This window comes from Topomyia yanbarensis, chromosome 1 (genome assembly GCF_030247195.1).
Source record: "Topomyia yanbarensis strain Yona2022 chromosome 1, ASM3024719v1, whole genome shotgun sequence".
NCBI lineage: Eukaryota > Metazoa > Arthropoda > Insecta > Diptera > Culicidae > Topomyia > Topomyia yanbarensis.
In genome coordinates this window covers 54019871-54039234 of record NC_080670.1, presented here as the reverse complement: position 1 = coordinate 54039234, position 19364 = coordinate 54019871, and the positions used below count along the sequence as shown (strand labels likewise).

At 37.2% G+C, this 19364-nt stretch overlaps 1 protein-coding gene and 1 long non-coding RNA gene across 4 annotated transcripts in view; one reads left to right on the top strand and one right to left on the bottom strand.

Annotated features, from left to right (window-relative positions):
* LOC131677633 (hemicentin-2) overlaps nt 1–19364 on the top strand; it is a 709680-nt gene that overhangs the window by 619947 nt on the left and 70369 nt on the right. The gene's annotated exons all lie outside the window — the stretch shown is intronic.
* Nucleotides 14480–18868, bottom strand: LOC131677634 (uncharacterized). The gene is made up of 4 exons (XR_009303404.1): nt 18749–18868; nt 18311–18384; nt 17086–17396; nt 14480–16291 (listed from the first exon to the last, which is right to left on the bottom strand). It is a non-coding gene; the product is annotated as an uncharacterized LOC131677634 (long non-coding RNA).

Genomic DNA, 19364 nt, shown 5'->3' with positions numbered 1-19364 from the left:
AGTCTGATTGGATTCCGATGGAGCAGTGCTGCCAGGGACAGTTTATGTTGACAACGGAAAATGATTTTTTCATATATCTTCGTTATGGTGCAATATTATTGAAAACTGATAAAACTTATCAATTTAGACTGTCGTTGGCTACGTTCTCCACGAAATTGAACTATTGTAATTATTCTAGGAGAATTGTATTGAGCATTAGAAGGTAAAAATTGACCAGCTTCTAGCACTGCCATGGAAGCTTCTAGCTTTATGAAAATAGGCTTTTCGTGTTTCTTGACCAAACCGTTTTCAAAAATAGTTTTGAAACCCTACATGCACTAGAAAAAGTTGGGCATGAAAGGGTTAAACAATTTATACAGTAAAACTAACACTGAAGAGTACGATTACTAAATGTTTCCACAGTTTCCGTATAATTATTAATGCGAATCGCAACTTCTGCTAAGATGAACTGTTGGTTTGTTTTTGTTGGTAGTTATGTCAAATACAAATATGTAAATTTGTATTTGGTTATGTCAACCACGTATATGGCAACCCCTATTCCATTTGTATTGAACTGACATAAGTTCACATCTCAGCGGGCACACAAATTATGGGCCCCACTGACAGTTCAAATTGTTCTGCTTGTTTTGCTCGAAGCTCGATTTTCACTAGTCAGACACCGTACGGCATGACTCAATTTTCAGACATTTGTTAAAAAGCGAAAATATTGGATATCTAATGGAAGAAATATGTTATTCTGGACGTATCGGTGCATAACAAAAGCCTTACACCATGGTGCACCCACGGCTAACACATACAAGGCTAGCTCGTTAGAGTGTAAACATTCGACGAGCGGGCGTCATAGAAGTCGCCGGCGAAAACAATTAGATGAAATTCCTATATTCTTTGCTGCTAACGGATGATCGGCACCTGGTAGATCACAAGGAAGCTATCCCGATGTTCAAAACGTTTGATGGGAGCAGAAAATTACAGTTAGATATGTTTTTATGGCTGCAGTCAAATTCCCACTTTTCACTAATAATCACATAGATTCACTGAATATCTACTGTATATAGTGTAAGTATAGCGTAATTTTCACCAATAATCCATTACACATTATTTTTTTCCACCGTAAGAGCTTAAATATTGTTTATTATCAATTTTCGCGAAATCCGTTTGTTTATCTCAACTATTTCTCTGACGTCACCAAAAACTGTCAATTCGCGGAGTAGCAAGCCTCGTTCCTGTGAGCCGTGGGTGAACCAACAAATTAAACGAACTCGACTATCACAAAATTGTGTCGAATGAAATTGATTCTATCTATTGTTGATCGACCCTAACGCGACGTTTTAGATGTTGGCATAGAAATCATGGCGGCGTAGCAGATACCTGGTGTCAACCCAATGAGGTATATATAGGTGTGGCAGAACACACGGTTTGCTAGTGTTGGCAACCAAAAATATGTAAACAATCCAGAAGCACAACGGGTCGACGTCATAGCGGTCACACGATTAAATGGGAGCGGAACGACTGGTATGACGAAAGCAAGTCGATTTATACTGTAATCACTCACACCACTCATGTAAGATTCATCTTACGAATACCAAAGTGCCATCTTCGCCAGACCTGTATATACGACATTGATGTCAACCCATTCACGATGTTGCTGCTAAACTCATCGCATACTGAGATGGTGAGAATGAGTGGAAAAGTGTGATAGGGCAATTGACGGAATAGTTGTGATAGCAGATATAGTTGTGATAGTAATTGAAATTTACTGTTTTTGATCATTTGAATTTAACTTCAAGGCCAGTAGATCAATTTATAAATTTGATATTTCTAGTATTACTTAGAATACTGCATATATTTATGCAGTAATAGTTTAAAATGTCTGCATTATATGCTTTTCCTTTGCGGACTCCATAATGACGGTAGCGCGCTAATTTTTTCGCTAGCATGAGTAGTTTTTTTGTCCAACTGTACAACTAAGCGTAAACAAAACCGATCGTGTGTATACACTCCGGTTTTTTTACGCGGGGGATACTGGCCGCATAAATGAAAACCGCGTAAATTTCAAAATCCACGTAAATGAAAACCGCATAAATTTTGAAAACCGCGTAAATGAAAACCGCCTATATTTCAAAATCCGCGTAAAAAACCGCGTACGAAAATACCGCGCAAAAAACCACGTAAAAAACCTGAGTGTATTTACATTTCTTTTCTAATAAGATGTTAAACCGTAGTCTCCAGCATCAAAAGGTATGGTTTGAATATTTTTCGCATAAAAACGTGTATTGCAATTTATTGGGTCAATACAGTCGGCCTTGTCGGTATAGTTGTAATAGTAGTCTATTTTTCCTCCTACCTATTGGAGTCGTTTTGATGAGATTGACAACATCAAAACGATTACAAAATACGAAATATTCAGTGGCAAATTTGAAGTGAGCACGCAGGTAGACAGAGTTGTTGAATTGATTGATCTTAATTGTCCTCTTTTATTATTGAGTCAAAATACCTCAAACGGGTGGTAGGTGAAATTACAATTACGCATTGCAAAGTCAATTTCAGATGAACTTTGCGAAAAAAAAAAGTTTAACAATAATATTTATACTGCTGGTCAATAAAATAGGTGTGCGATAAAAATACATGAAATTTTGAGTTTTCTCTAAAAATATTTTTATATTCAAATATTTTATAGTTAGGCACAGTCGTAAATATGAAAAAGAACACTTTTATTTGTAAATTAAATGTTATGCTTTATTGTTACTCTTTCTTCTCCATGAAATCCAAAAAATACCTGCTCAATGAAATAGGTGTATTGTAATCCATTGCATTAAGATTTTTCAAATCCAATGATTTTAAGACTTTAACATTTTTAACAACTAGTAACCTGTGTAAGCTCCCTTATTCAACCAAATTTTATCCATTTGCCTTGGCATTGAGTCATTCAAACGCTGATAAGTTTTCCTTGGCATAGGGTAGCATTCCTTTTAAGCTGCTTCCCCAAACGATCCTTATTTGTGAAATTTCGATCGGATAACTTCTTTTTAAGTACACTACGTAAATTTTCTACGGGATTGATAACAGGAGATTGGCATGGTCCGAAATTATAGTCACTTTATTATCCCGAAATCATTCCTTTACATACTTCGATGTGTGTTTTTGGTCAATATCTTACTGAAACTGTCATGTAAAGGCACGTTATCTTTGGCATAGGACTGATAATGGCATGACATCCTTCAGGATGTCCATCCTTTAGCCTTGCATTCGAATCTTGCCATTATAGTTGTGTTGAGAAAAATAGGACCTGCGCCATTCCACGAAAAGTAGCCCCAAAGCTCATTGTTCTCGTCTCCGTGCTTTACCATATTTTGCGTGTGTCGCAGATCAAACTGTTTGCACATTGGACGTTCAACGTTTCGTTGTACATCGGAAGAAAACAGGTTTACCTTTGATTCGTCCCTCCGAAGGATATGTCGCCATATTTTGATTCCTTCTGAACCAGGCCCATTAACGCTGTTGAAAAGCAAATTGCATTTTCTTCAAAGGCTTTGGCTTCGAAATAGTGGACACCTTCTTAGCAATTCTTTCTGGAAGATTCGAATTTTATGACCTACAGCGAACTGTTTTTGGACCTACCACTTTTCCAATTTGTGCTGAATTGGTCTTGCATGACGCGAATGGATCATATTTCGCTAAAATTGCAATACAATGGTCAGCTGATGTAGATGTTTTCTTGGGTTTTTTGCGTGTTTCCTTTTTTCAAAGGTTTTTGTAACGTAGTTTTCGGAACGCTGCAGTGTATTCGCGATTTATTTATACGTCTTATCTTCTGGAACAAAATTTCTTAGCAAAACTCGTTCCACTTAAGTGCAGTGAGATGCTCAACCCATTGTATACCAAATCTTTGACTTATTCAACATTTAAATACATTTATTAACACGCAGAATTCAAACTTCACCAAATAAAACGTATAATGGAATTATGTAAAATAATAACACGTAAATATATTTCACACACCTATTATATTGACCACACAAAAAAGCCTGTGGTAGCCTTGGTTTGCATCTTGACAAAGATTGCAAATATAATCAGCGCCAACAACCCACTAGTAACTTGACAGATCCCAAGGCTTCTGTGTGCGGTAGGTGTGATTGAGACTGCTGCAACTTGGTATGCATAATTGAGAGAAAAACAAAATAATCTATCACACACCTATTTTATTGGCCAGCAGTGTAGGGGAGACTGAGGAGACTTGATCCCCTTTTTTATTTTTCAATCCTACTCCGTGGAATGATTCAAAAACTATGTATTTTTTGTAGTTTTATATTGTTTCTAGGGTTGACTGATAATCATAAAAAAATTACATGGAAATATTATACTGGACATGAGCTATGAGCATTTTTGGAAAACAACAAAAAACTGGAAAATTCTTTGATTAGTGGAGACTCGATCCCTAATTTGGGGACACTTGATTATTTTTTTGAAAACGTGTTTAAAAGAGCATGTAGGGTAATAAGCCTATTTTTACCCTTTTTCTATTATCATCCTACCCATCTGAAGCCTTTGGTTAGAGCAGCGTCTGCCCTCTTTGCTCAACGCATTGGCTTAAATGCTGTTGCGATAATTGGGGTACTCGATTAGAGTTTTTGCTGCGCTCAAACAGAAGATTTTCACCATTCTCAAGACAATTTTGTTATTATATTGGCTCTTAATAAGAGCTGAATGACCTTAAGGCTAAAACCTCTATAATCGAAATAAAAAATGGCTCCTAATAACAAAGCAAAGAAGTCGAAATAATAAAATTAATAATGAAATAATGTGGTAATAGGACAAAAATAGGTACCTAACCCCATTCAATGTTATAAATGTATTGTGGTATTGTTTAAATTGTTGTGATTACATATTACTATTTTTGTTATTACATATTACGCATCTCTCTCAAGTTTTTTTAAGAATTCCCGAAATCTCTGTGCAATTATTTGAAAGCTATCGTTATTATGGTTGAGGAACATCAAATGTGGGATGCATGGTTTCTACGTATACTGTAGTAAACAATTACAGTTAAGTTTCTGTACGATGAAGCGTTCATTTTTGACAGTATTTTTTTGTTATTTTATGGCAACAATGACTTCAATTGTTCTGGTGTGAACTTGGTTATTTTCAGTGGTGTGTATGAAGCATGGCGAAGGGAATCAAATCTCCACGAATTTGAAGGGATCAAGTGAACCCATAGCATCTATTTCAGCAAACTTTAGTACAACTATAGTTGAACAAAAAAATCAGCTCAATCATAACGTATTCATATAATTGACATTCTCCTGTAATTCTGTATGCAAAAGTATAGTATGTAGTGGGTGACTTTATCAATTGTATAAAAGTTTGAAAATTTAGAAAATAAATCTTCTTCAGTTCTTCTGAGATTTTTTTCTTTGAATCGGTAAAAATTCGGTAACACATGTCCAATTTATTTTTTTGTGTTAAAGAAACTTATGTTTAGATAAAGCAGCGCAACTTTCTAGTATATTCGATTAATGTATTCTGATCCGCCTTTGAGTTATAATGATGGGATCAAGTCTCCCCGGGGATCAAGTCTCCTCAGTCTCCCCTATATTAAAAGTTTTTGCTCGTTCATTGAAAAAAATATACTACGGGCGACCTATTCGACCGATTTAAACGAACTAACGTAAAATGTCGTACAAAACTTCTTTTCCGATCCAAGAAGTTACTATTTTGTGTATTTTTTTAACATTTATTTTTAACCAAATGAAGCGGAAAGATGTTCCGTACCTCTTTTGTGGTCGAAAAAAGCCTACTCCGCGCAGCGAATAACTTACAAATGGCGGGTCATTTTTTTTCTCGCGGGACATTGTTAAATACTAAAAGTAGTATACGTGGGTTTTTCGATCAAAGAAGAGGTGCATAACATAAATAAATAACTGTTCAAAAAGTAAACAATATAGTTACTTTTCGGATCGGAAACATCACGAACAAATTTTCATTCCCGGTTAGTTCGTTATAATCGATCAAACAGGTCGCCCGTAGTATTTTTTAAAAATAAGCATACTGGAAAATTCAAATGCCAGCAACCAAAAAAAAAATTTCGCTGAACCCATCTGGAATTGATTTTGCAATGCCAAATACTACTGAAAAATTGTATCTTCCATCGAAATTGTAATTTGGCCTAATTTGGAAGGCCCGCGTGAGAAATTTTGACTCCATTACTCATGATATTTAAACCAAAAAAACTGAAAATGAATTTAAAAAAATTCTTATGCTTTCATAATTTATTAATGTTGAATGTTCGAATAATTATATTTGTCAAAATGGTTCAAAATAACCCATAAGAATGCGCAAAAACACATAGTACAATTATGGGAATATATACTTACTTACAGCTATAGGAACACTATCACAACTATCGGGTCTTACGGAGCGCTTCCTTTTTAACATTTTGCAGAAAATAAAGGTTTAACATGCACGGATTTTTCTTAGTTGTAGAATTGAACAGTCAGTCATAAAAACACAATTACAGTGCCTATATAAGTAAATTTAAGTTGGCTTTGCTTTTAAAATTGCTTAAGCGTTGGCATAGTTCATCCACTATTGGATCATCTCCCCTACCATGTATATAAGCGATCTTATACTTGTACTTTCAACAGCTCTAGGAGTGAGTGTTTTACAGTGCATATAGAGCTGAGGAACAACGCCATCATCTTGAAACTTGATGCTTGCGGTGAGTTTTTGAGACAGCTCCTTTGGAATGACATTTGCTGTGTTTTTTGTCTACGTGGCTGATTGGCTGTTCTTTAGCGAATTTGCGGACAGCTGATCAGCAACGGTTAACAAAGAGTACAACAAATGTCATTTCGATATAGCTGGGGCTCGGAAAGTAACGCTGTGTAGCTCAGCGTGTTGTACTTCATTGACGGCGATGTTGTACCACCGACGATAATACAAAATAACGATTGTTTTGAAATGAAGCGATCACTACTGTCAAACTACTACAGATCGCTCCGCCATGTTTGAGTCTGGGCAGACTTCTCGATAAGTATATTGATATTACAGAAGGTGTGCAATTCCCTCAGCTGCGTATGTGTGCATCAAAACAGTATTCAGAATTTATTGGAAAAGTATGTATTCTGTTACTTTTTTGCTTGTAACGGACAGTTTTGTTAAATAGTGCATACATAGGCTAGTAAAAAGCTGGAAAAAACGATCTTCAACATGCTAAAAGAAAGTTTGTTTGTTTTAGCATAACTTGTACAACGTCGATACAACTTGGTTTCTGCGTACTGTTGTGTTATCGACGAAGACTACCACACGAACCATTATACAGACGCCGTTAGAGTAACAACGTATTTTAATTTAAACAATTAGGACAACATTTGACGCATTTTTTGTTCCATGTGACACATCGGTTCGTCGGTGGTTGTACTTCATCCGGAATTTGAAACGCAATAAGTTTGGTCATTTTGATTTTCGTAAGTTGTCCTACTGGGACTGTAGAGCTAGAATCTCCGCAGGGTTTCACGTCAAAATCACTCACTACAAGACGAGACGGGAAACCCAAGTAACCTATAATCATTACAACGTAACCTAATATCTGCTTTAGATCTACATTTACAGACCGTCCTGGTCTTAAAGAGCCGTTAAGCGGCGAAATATTGTGCTATTACAGAGAATGACAGCCCTTTTCGCGCTACTAATGCTACTATATAGCACCAGCGCACAAATGTCAAATTTGAAAGCCTGATATAGGTACTACTTATGCTATTATAAAGCTTCAATTGGCTGTCATTTTCCACATTGGCTTTGAAACCATTTCTTATGCTTTCTTTCGGTATGATTAACAAAAAAGGAAAAATATTAAAATAAATTGATTTCCATCTAATGCATTGTAATGAACATCCTTAGTGGGATTTCGTTCTCTCATTTGAATAATGTTTTATAAAAATTATTTTTAGTAGGTCTCCAGCAGAGATACCTTGCCTCGATCTTCACGGTAAGTGCACTGCTTTTGCTGCCCAATACAATCTTCAAGCTGTGGGTTTGTTCGTTATGCATACATGCTTTAAAGATCTTTGAAGCATGTACGAGTTATATCAGCTTTATATACGTATACAGAGCAAGCGATAATGCTCCATTCCGGCTGTGCATGTATGCATTGTTAATGCTATTATGGAGTTTCAATGTAACATTAGTGAAAATGTATAGCCAATACTGTGCAATGGTTAAATTCTAATAGTTACTAGGGTAAAATACTGCTTAAGCGGGCCGTGACTCTGAATAGGATATTCGTTGTACGTTGAGCGTTTGTACACTAACGTGTTCGAACGCGTGTGCATTTCCCAAGTAGCAAATCGCAACTAGTTTTAATCGTCTAAGTCCGAACTATGTTGCAACGAGGGAACAAAAAAGTTATTTTTGTTGCACTGGTTGAACATAGATAACATCAAGGTTATTTCATAACATCTTTTGTCACCTAATGGTCATTTATGTTGCTAGCTAGAACATGTTCATTAATGTTCCGAAGTGGTTGGTGATGCTGCAGAGTTTGTTGAAATGTAGTTGCGATTTTGATTTTGTGATATTTATTTTGACAATTGCGACAACACCAAAATTCTGACTGAAAACGTTTCAGTTTACAAAGTTGTTTTCGTGTTATACCTATGTTTCCGTCACACATCATCATTACGCCTTTCAGCACAAACTCACACATATTATTAAAATGCTTTCGCAACACGATATCAACAAGTTCACAACTAATGCTAAGCAAAACGAAAAATAAGTTATTTTTTTGTTGGCATTACGTAGCGAAAATTCACCGATAACACTTTCATGCGCTCCACATGATATTATAGAGGCATTGAACTGTACGGTGGCGCCAACTATAATATGTTTGGTGTATCGGAAAAATGTATACAAATGGCATGTATGTTATTGCTGATTTGAAATGAAATGATTAAATCCCTCCCGCACAGATTATATTATTCATATATTATTATTATTGATATATTATTGATTCATATAAAAATAATTTTGGTACTAAGAACAGTAGGTGATGGGAACAAGTATTATCAATTTGAGACAAATCGTATACTTAGAGTACCTTCCGAAAAAAATAGAAAAGTTAACGTAATCTAAGGAGTACTCCTATTTAGCAAATTCCTTGTATAAACTGTTAAGTGTCTGTAAATACTAGTCCATGATATGTTAATTTTCGAAAAAGTTTTTGTATTTTTTTGTTTAATGACATTATGACTCAGGCATAGGCCGCTAGCGGTCATTTTTTTCCTGTCACTCTACTGCGCAAGTATAAATACATTTGATTTTCCGTTGGTATATAGTGTCTTGTAATAATATTACCCTGTGCTTCTCATAGGAGTATAACCCAATAGTTCAACCAACTATTGGTATTAATGCTACTACTGCGGTAAAAGAAAGATTTCCTTTTGAAATTTCTCGTTTAAAGCATACATGTCACATTTTTACATTTTTCCGATACACCGAACAAGTTATAGTTGGCGCCACTGTACAGTTCGATGTCTGTATAATATGAAGTGTACCACATGAAGTGTGACCGGTAAATTTTCGCAACGTAATGGAAACAAAAATACAACTTAATTATTATTTTGCTGAACTTTAGTTATGAATTGGTCAATTGCGTGTTGCGAATGCCTTTCATCAATACGTGTGAGTTTGTGATTCAAGGTATAATAATGATATGTGCCTGATACGTACGTATGACAAGAATACGACTTTGTAACTAGAACGTTTTCAGCAAGAATAGTATAGTACAGGGTCATATTAAGGAAAGGTATATTTTGATGTGAACTGAAAGTTTCTCAATGGAGACAAACCGTATGCCAGAGAATAGTTGTTCACAAATAAAAATCTTTGTTCATTGATATAAATTTGTTTGAAAAGCGAGCGTCGTTGTATTCACCAAAATCACATCCTTAATTCGGCCCTGGATGGCTTGAAATCCATGTTGTTTGTATGCATTATTTCTAATGTACTGGAAATAAAATCTCAACCGACTCGTAAATCTTTATAAAAGTCTACCATTAAGGCGATTTATGTCACTGATGATTAATGTGTGTTTACCTTTAATAATAGTGTATTTTGAATATGTTTTGGTTTTCCTCATAAAAAAATGTTATTAAAATTTTTTGTGAATTTGGTTTCACCAAGAGCGCGTGCAATAATAAGAAGTAGATTAAAATATCACTCGATAGGCTCTGATCTGCAATAAAATTTGATGCCTCATTGATAATTTTTGATATGAAGAATGACACTACTGTTCATATTTAAATTATCAACGTACATTTGGACTTGGTTGACATTTTCATTTCGACTGGTAACATAATCTTAACATATGTGTATGAAAATATATTACTTTGCAGTTGCGATTGACAGTTCAGGTGAACGGCAAAAAGGTATGATTAAGAAATCTTGTAGCGACCTACATTCAACATGTTGACAACAATATGATTTCATTTAGCTATAATCGTATCGTTATTGCAACGAAAAGGAAACAAGTTTTAACTGTTTTGCTCAATCATAATTATGTTGAAAATCGACCTAAAACTGCGCTTTTTGGGTCGCGCAGGAAGTTAGATGCCAGTCACAACAGCACTTATTTTTTGTTACCAACTGGTTATGAAATAGTCGTTGAAACAAAAATTGCTACTTGGGTTGTATGTCGCGTAGGCTAGCGTGTATGTATCGTAGCGTGTATAAATTCTATATTATACCCGTGTGCCTTTCACACATTCGCATGTGATCTTGGATGATCGCGCGTAGATCGTTAATCTCATACTTAATTTTCGGTGTACGGTTCAGATGCTAGAAGAAAATGGGTTCTTCCACATCACTAGAGTTCCCGGTCATGTCGCGAACGTGTTGTCTAGTGAATATGAGCGTTATTGTTTGATTTGTCCAATTGAATATTGTAATGGGTAAATTTGGGACTAATGAAATCAACCCATAATCGCTGTTTCAATTTTTGTTCAACCGCGCCATGATGAGATAATGCAAATCAAGTCTGTTTGGCAAAAATGTTCACGGAGGAAAATAGGCGGGTATCTACAAGCCACCAGCGACGACTATAAAAGCGACTGGCAAACAGACAACCGATGTCAGTTTTACCCAGCCAATTATACCGGCCGCATCACATCAAGCAGCAGAGCAGCCGAGCGGACAACGAATCAGGCAGTACACGGCGACCGACGGGCGGGAAGATCATCTCACACAGGACTCGCATCGATCAGGTCGCATTCTTGCGCATTTTCCACTTTGCGATTTTCATCGCACGCAAGATTATTTAGTAAAGAATTTAGAATTTTCCTAAAAGCACTGAGTTTCGGCACCCAGCTCTGAAATGTATAGTGATGCCGCCGCAAATCTCCAATAATACGAATTGTTTGATAACACCAGAAGAGAAACCAGTAGTGTGCGATAGTACCAGTGAAACCGACGTAAGGATAAATATTAAGTGAAATTGTTATCAGGCCAGTAATACCATTATTATGTCACTAGCGCTACACTGCGGTCGGTTTTTAGGAGGAGTTTCGTCCTCTCGAATAGATTTTGTCGGTAAGGACCGTCGAACTGCAGAATTTAGATGTTGCATGCTGGATAGTGAAACGTGGTGTTGTGCTAGCAAAACATGGCCGTGTGAACAGAACTGTTAAACAATTTTGATTTGCTTTCGGTATAATATAGAGTTTAAGTATGATATTGATTGTTGTTGTGATACAGCGAACTTAGGTTGATTGACTAGTTACTTTCGGGGTTGGACCAACGACGGGCCGACAGCCGGCCGGGCAAAATTAAAATCGGAATTTGACATTCTGGTAACAGATTGGCGCTAAAGTGAAATTTCGCAAAACGGAAATCAACTTCGGTTCGCTGATTACTTGTTAAATTTATTTTGTGCTCCCACCGGGTCCCAGACCGTTACAAATTGGCGCCCAACGTGGGGCTTCTTGATCCGGTGGTTATTTGATTCTTTTAGTGAATTGCTTCTATTTGGAATTTCGATATGGAGGATAACAATAGATCTTTAGATAGTATAATTAACGATATGGATTTTAATTCTTCTGAAATGTGCGGAGAGGCTCGTGAAGTTCGATACAACCGTTACGTACCGTTGACAAAGTGGGGTGTAAGGTACGATAATGAAAATGGTGCGTTAAGCGTGTCTGATTTTGTTGAAATGGTCAATAGGAAGGCATATCTTTATAATGTATCTCATGCAGAGCTGTTTGAAAGTTTTGGGGAATTATTAGGCGGTAATCCGCTGATTTGGTACCGTGCGTTCAAGGATAAATTTGTGACTTGGTGCGCACTCAGATATGAGTTTGTTCGGCAGTTCACCAAACCCGATAATGATTATCTTATTGAACGGCAATTGCAAAGTAGGTTGCAGCAGCCTGGGGAAAGCTTTGGCATTTACTATGCTTGCATGGAGCTATTATTCAAAAAACTTACGAAAAAGAAAACAGAAGAAGAAAAACTAGAATATTTAATTCGGAATTTGGATGAATTCTACCTGCATAGAATACACGAAGGATTTATTAAAAAAGCTAACGATTTGGCACAGTTCTGCGAAAGTTTAGAAAGAAGCAGGGAAATTTTGAAGCGTAGAAAAATGAACCAGTATCCGTTGGCAGAACCCTCATTACAAGGACGTTCTATGTGGGGACGCCAGAAAACTAATGAAGTGAATTTCGGAATATACAGTGAAAACAAGGCACAATCAGGAAGTGATACATCTAGGGCTGGGGTAGATAATTGTCCCTGTGGAAGTCGTAGCAACAATTTAAATAATATTTTCATGTTGGAACAAACCCCATCATGTTCACAAAAGTTTTCACACCCGATAAACGACGGTTATGATAAAGTGGGAAGGCAAACAGAATCTGAGTTTTGTGAAAGACCACCGTTTCCCCGCGTTCCAGGTTGTTCTGAAATATATCGCGGACCGGCACAGCGTTCCTTCGCTCCGGGCTATTCAAATTCTGCTAGACCCGCAGTGAGCAGATGCGAAGAAGCAATGGATTCTCTCTCTCAATCGCGCCCAAATCCTTATTCAGGGCCAAGTGAATATGATTCACGTGGTAAAGCCGAGGCTGGCATGTGGCAACAGCAGGCAATAGAATGCGCTGCAATCAGAGAGTTCGCAGGAAAATGTTTTAATTGCAAAAATATCGGACATCATTGGAGAATGTGTCCAAACCCGAAAAAGATTTTCTGTCACCGCTGTGGTACAGACGGTAAGATAGCCCCTTCATGTGGAAACTGTTCGGGAAACCGAGATACGGAGCCAAGAATTTAAGAAAGAGAGTGTTTGGCTCCGGTAAATTTTTAAATCTCTCTAGACTTCAATCATACGAAATAGTTTATTTGCCGAACGATAACCGCCCATTCGCGGAAGTGCAAATTTTAGACGTGAAATTGACCGGATTATTAGATTCGGGAGCATCTGTGTCAATATTAGGAAAAGGTTGCTATAAGCTGGCTAAGAAGTTGGAACTGGGACTTTTTCAAACAAATTCGTCGATTTCCACAGCAGATGGTTCCGTTCATACAATCTCGCATTGTGCATATGTGCCTTTTACTTTCAAAGGTCGCACTGAAGTTGTACTTACAGTACTTTCTGAAGCGGTGGCCAATCCTTTGGTACTGGGAATTGATTTTTGGACATCATTTGGAATCTCTCCGCAGACTGTGAATACAATAAGCATTCCTGAGCAAACCGATCCAGAAACTTGCGGAGGAATGCCGACCACAGAAAAATATTCTTGTAACCCAGAACAAAAACTTCAATTAGAAGAAGTGATCAGGGAATTCTTACCATATGTGGAAGGGAAGCTGACTCGAACAAATGTAATTGAACATTGAAACGAGTTCATAGTCGTTTCATAGAAGCAATAGTTTTAAGTAAATTTAGCCTACACGTATGCAACGTGGAGGACAGTGCTCGAATCGCAAATATAAATTTTCGCGTAAGTGTAATGTGGGAGAAAGGGGGGGAAAACTAATATTAACCAGTTGTACCGGAAACCTTGTTTTTACAACAAAATATCGAGTAGAGGAATAAAATCAAGCAACCGGAAACACAATCAAACCGGAAATCTGTTTAGGGGGAAAATCGAAGAGAAATTTAGCTGGTAGATCGTCGTTCACGGAAGATCGGCTCTTTCCCTTGCGAACCGCCGAGTGAACAACAGTAAATTTTTTGTGCTGAAAAAAGTGCAGTGAGAGAAGCTAGTTATTTAGCCCGAAGTAGGAGATAATCGCTTATTAAAAAAAAGTCTTCTCTTTGATAGTTTATATTTGATAATTTCAGAGTTTCTTTTCGTGATCAATCTTTTAAAAAGTCGTGAGTGAGTTTAAAACACAATATATATTTGAGATGTGAGTAATTTAATTTCTGAAATAAAAAAAAAATGTAATTTGTTATTAATTGCTTTAGGAAAGTTTAGGTAGAGAATGAGTTGAAAATAAAGAAGAATAAAAAAAATAAAGTGTTTAGGAATCGAGAATACTCAGGTAAAGTGGGAGAAAATATTTGAAAGTTCGTATTCTAAAATTTTGGTTGTTCCACAGCGGCCACGTTGGTGGTCAACATCGTTGGGTTTTCCGATTGTTTATTCGCTGGTATAAGGACCTACTAAGTACAGGAGTGCAACGCAATTTCACCCAGCAGGGCGGCGACGGACTAATTCTGCTATTTCTGGTGAGTGCAGTGACCTCGGGTATTCTTGGCAATCCCCCGGATGTGACAATCGCCTCGTGGCTGCGTGCTACTATTGGCACATCTGGAGTGCGTTGGCTGCAATAAAAATCTCGGCCTCGCGGCACCACCCGCCATTACCGGTTGCCACGAAAGCGAGTCGTGTTCAAAGGGAAAGATTTTCCCCAACGCCAGAGAGATTCGCCTGCTACTCACGCAGCTAACAGCCCAGAAGCGACCCTGTACCGCGTCCTCGTCGTGCGACCACGTGTGCAATCCTTGGTGCACGCCATCACCGCCCGCAGTGCACCGGCTGTCAAACGCCGTTCCCGCCGCAGCGAACAGCATCAGTTCCGCTTCGCACTGCTCGAAAGCATCCAACCGCAGCATCAGCAACAGTGAAACCAAAGCAGTACGCTTCGCCACTATCCATTGGTGGCCCGCATCGACCGCCGTACAAATCGTCCGTGGGCGAACCGAAGCAGCACGCTTTGCCACCACCCACTGGTGGCCCACAGTGAACACAGCATCGTCCGTCGAGCATCGATACGGTGCAATTTACCACCCACCCACCGGGTGGCCTACAACGAACGCCTCGTCGCACATCGTAGCAACGAACCAGCATCGCCGGTGGGCAGCGAATCCATCAGCACCCGACGGTGAGCCGAAACCATTGGCATATTCACCACTCGAGTGCGAACCAGGTAACCGTTCCAGTGCCTGTAAGTACGACCAACCACAACCATACATACGAACTTTCATAGTGCGCGTTAAGAGTAGGGAATTGGAAATTGTAAAGTAGGGTAGAAGTGAGAGAGAGATTAGGCCCCGCACAGTTCGGGAGAAATTAAGAAACCAAGGTTAGATGACGTCACGAAGGTAGGATAGCGATAGGAGAGAAACAGGAAAATAAACTCTGAAACGATATTAAAGTCGACGAAATTTGCAATTAAAAATAAAAGGGTTTAAATAAAAAGTTTCTGTAGACTGTTTTAAAGCAAGATAATTTGAATTTCATTATTTTGGAAAGTTTTGGGAATATTCGTAAAGACTGGTAGGAATAGGTATTGGGAGCTTTGGAGTGGGAGATGAACTGGAGGCGGATTCTGCGGTAGGGTTAGGAATTAAAGCTAGCCAGGGCTAACTGATTTGTAATCCCGGCAGACGACTTCGTCGTCTGGCGCATAAGCCGGGTATTTAGAGGCCCTACCAGAATCCCCCTTACATTGGCGCCCAACTTTAAAGAAACCTTGCCCTGTTCAAAATTGAATTTTTAAATTTTTGGTTGATATTTGTTTTTCTCCGATTTGTTTTTTTTTGGTAATGTAGATTAATAGGATTATTAGGTTTAATTTAGTGGGTTAGATTGGATTCGAGCACTTTAGATTATTGATTTTTTTTCTTTGAATTTTAAGTATCTAGTATTTTGAGTTTCTGGGATATTTTGGTGAAGGGATTTATGGGAAAACAATTTTGAATTTTGATTATATTTTTATATTTGAATTTTCTGCTTAAGAAGCGGTTATTACACCATATTGCTGCATTTTTCGTTGAGTGCCGATTTTTCTGAAAAGAGAACAAATTGAACGATTAGCATTATGTCCTTCATAGCAAGCGGAACTCCGCTAATAAATGCGTTTGATTTAAGTGAGGAAGAATTGGACTACGAATTAGCAATTCGAAACAAGCTCTACAAAGAAACCGAGAGAGAAAGACGGGAGAGACTGAAGAAAGTTTTCCAACAGGAAATAAGTAGCACCCCAGAGATGAATTATGAATTAAAGCTGAACGATGAATTATCGCAAGCGTGGCGAAAATTAAAAGAAATTGAGGACGGTTTGAAGGTTAATATCCAAGTAAAATGGATTTCTCAACTTCGCCATTGGCGAGAAAGAATTCTACGAGCCAGAGTAGATGATTTAGCACAAGAAGAACAGAAAGTAGAACTGTTGACGAAAATCAAGAGATTGTCGACAGATTACAAGTTCGCGGCGAATAGATTAATGAATTTGAGTGAAACAGAAGAATCAGAAGCAGAAGAAATTAATAAAACGATAATGAACAAAAAGGGACGTAATTCAGGAAGCGGGTTAGACGACAGTTTAATGTTCCAAAGTAGTTTTGCAACAAATATGAAAAAACAATCGAAAGAATCACTAAATAGGGTATCAAACCAAACAATTGGAAATTTCTTTGAATCATTGCCTAAAATTGAAGAGTTAAGAATTAGTAATGCACGGGAAATGATCGAGAATAGATCAAAAATTCTGAAAACGCCAGAGCAGTCAGAAGGAAATGGATCTCAGCATACATATAGTGTAAACAGGAAAGAGAAACATCGCAAAGAACAATTAACTTACAGTTCCTCGTCGAAAAGTAGTTCGTCTATGGATTCCTTAAGTAGCATATTGTCTACAGAATCCAGCTCTGACGCGCAGTCTGAGAATCAATCGGTAAGGTCCCCTCAGAATCGTCGAAGGGAAGAGCGGTTCCAACACTACCGGTTAGATAGATGGGGAATTCAATTCAGCGGTGATCCTCAAGGGATGGATGTTGCTGACTTTGTGTTTCAAGTTAACGAACTGGTAGCAGCAGAACGAATTCCAAATGATCGTTTTCTCGACCAGGCTTATATACTCTTTTCTGGTGAAGCACGTCGCTGGTATTTTACCTATAAGAAAAAGTATAAAAGCTGGAATAAATTTTCAAAAAATTTAAAAATTCGTTTCGGAGACCCTAATAAGGACCGAAAGCTTCTGCAAGATGTAAAAGAAAAAAAGCATACGATAAATACTCAAAATATTATAATTTACGTTCAGGCAAGATGATTGACTTCCAGGTTGGACAGAAAATTTTGAAGAAAAATCATTTTCTGGCTGACAAAGCAAAAGGTTTCAACGCCAAACTCGCACCAAAATTCGCAGAAGCGGTTATCCAAAAGAAAGTGGGAGATTATTGCTATGTTTTGCAAGACTTGAACGGGAAAACTTTAGGTCTATACCACGTCTCCCAATTGAAAAAATTGTAAAAAAATCTAAGGATAGAAAATTTTTCAAGGTCGAGCTATGTATACAAACTACGAATTCAGCAAAGCTGCAACCACAAAAATACGCGAAGTCGGAAAAATTAAAATAAATCAATAAATAAATATAAACAGCACAGTAAGCTAAGAAGCTAACGACAAGCTTAGTGATTCAAAATAAGAATATAAAGTAAACGGTTTATCGAGCTATGTAAACAAACTACGAATTCAGCAAAGCTGCAACCATAAAAATACGAAAAGCCGGAAATTTTAAATAAAAATAAAAATAAATGCGAATTATAAGTAAAATGTATAAAGTTAATTTCATTCGTAGCAATAAAATAAAAATTAATAAATAATTTGAATAAAAATAGATTAATTTTTTAGAGCTATGTATATACACTATGAGTTCAGCAAGGCTGCAACCAATAAAATACGCAAAGTCGGAAATCGGAATAGAGCAATACAAAACTGGAATGCCATCGGCAAATTGATTCAATAAGGAAATATGATAAAAACTAACAGAAAAGCCGAATAAAAGAAAATTGGAATCAATTACTCACCAAAACCACAAAGCCTGATGCCAAACATTCCACCAGTAGATTGGCTCTTGGCATACGCACCCAAGCTTTTTGTGCTAAAAAGAAAACAATATTAATAATAACGAATGTATATAAATGTAAATATAATAGTATTTAAAATAAGCTTTTAATCTTTTATCTAAAAGACTACAAAAGTTTTAACCAATAGTGCATATAAGTTACTTTTTCTTTCAGTGTACGAAAGAAATAAGTGAAACGAAGCACTGTGTATATAATAGTATGTATATAGTAGTAGTAGCATAGGGGTTAAAAGACAAGGTGAACAATGGGTATTGAATTTGATTATGGGATAATACAATAGAAAGCGAATTTAAAATTTAGGAATCTCAATAGGATAAGAGGAAAATCAGCAATTAGAACTAAGGTGTAAATAGTAGAATAAGTAAAATCGGTACTCACGTTTTGGCACATTTCACAGTTTGTCCCTGAAAGAGATTTCACTCAGCATCAGTCTGGTTTCAACTTTTTTTTCACGCATCAATTTTCGATAGCTCATCAGCACGGACTATCAATGTCCGAAGCTGACACTAATCTGATCATTCGTTTCACAATTTCAATTACAATAGCCCTAGAGATCAAAATCCGTTAATAGTAACCCGAGAGAGGAGCATGAGAAATGAGAAAGATAATCGGCTTTGTGTAGAGTTCACATTCGTGTCCATATAGTGATATGGGGTGATTATTAGTATTGGTAGATGACCATTAGTATTTTTTCAACTCGAATATGCACGCTCAATGACTGACAGCATTTTTCGAGCATTGAAATATATTAGAATGGAAAATTTCTATGTTATGTTTTCCAATAAGTGTATTGGAGTGAGATTAAATTTGGAAGTTGGGAGAGTTTTATCCAGTTAGTCAACTGGAGTTTCGATTCTTTCTGTTTTTCTGAGAGCGAAGCAAGTAGTTTAGTACGATTTCCTGCCAATTTCTCGGGGAACTTAAAATACTGGAGTCTAAACAAACCAAGAATGCGATGAATAGTTAAGTATAGATTTTTGAGTTAGTTATGAGT